Raw genomic sequence first — 896 nt, 5'->3', positions numbered from 1 at the left:
CAGTGGAATTTACCTCACCAGTTTAGATGTTTGCATCTGAACCAGGTCACCTGTGCCAGGGCTCTCTGCCTTGTCAGTGCAAGGCAGTGGCACAGGGACAGCCAGAGGGGTGGGTCTCTAGAAGGGACTGGTTCTCTTCACTGACTGTAGTGGGAGCTGGCAGTGATCAGTATAAATCTCTCTGCCCTAGGTATTTGAAGTTAGGTGAGATTAATGTTGTCCCAAGAATCTGGAAAGGACATACAGAAACAGATCTGCTGGCTTATCAGGTGTCAGAGGTGCCAGCCAAATCATGCCAGGAACAGAAATGGGAGGTGAGAATAGAGGAGCTTCACGTGAGGATAATCACAACTCTTAGAGATAACTGCAGAGTGGCTGATAAGAAACACTGAGACTTGGGGCTGCACTGAGTTTTAACCAGATTCTCTGATAATATATTTTAGATATGTATAAAGCAAAGTTAAATATCTGTTTACATATAATAAATTCATGAGTGTGTGTGTATATATATATATATGCATGTGGGGATGTGTGTATATAAGAAAAATTCATAAAAAAGAAAGTCATCCTCAATAAAGTGCATCTGAAACAAGCTGGTACCTGTGTAAGTGATAGGTGCAGCAGGATATTTTCCAGTCAGTGGCAGAGACAAATTTTTTGTTCAAATCCAGAAGCACACAGTCATTACGAATATTTTTAAAAGTAGTATTGTAAGCAGCTAAAGTCAGGATGTGTTTCTTACTTACTATTTTTAGTTTAGCAAGAAGAAGAAACCATACAGAAGCCTCAGTGTTGGATTTGGATTTTCCCCCAAACTTGAAAATGTGTGTTAAGAGTTTAACAGAGCAGCTGAAGAAAAGTGTATCTTTTATTGTAAATGGGTAAAAAGTCTTGTG

This window comes from Passer montanus, unplaced genomic scaffold (assembly GCF_014805655.1).
Source record: "Passer montanus isolate IOZ18808 unplaced genomic scaffold, ASM1480565v1 scaffold31, whole genome shotgun sequence".
Taxonomy (NCBI): domain Eukaryota; kingdom Metazoa; phylum Chordata; class Aves; order Passeriformes; family Passeridae; genus Passer; species Passer montanus.
The sequence above is the reverse complement of the archived record's forward strand: the minus strand, read 5'-3'. Positions refer to the sequence as shown.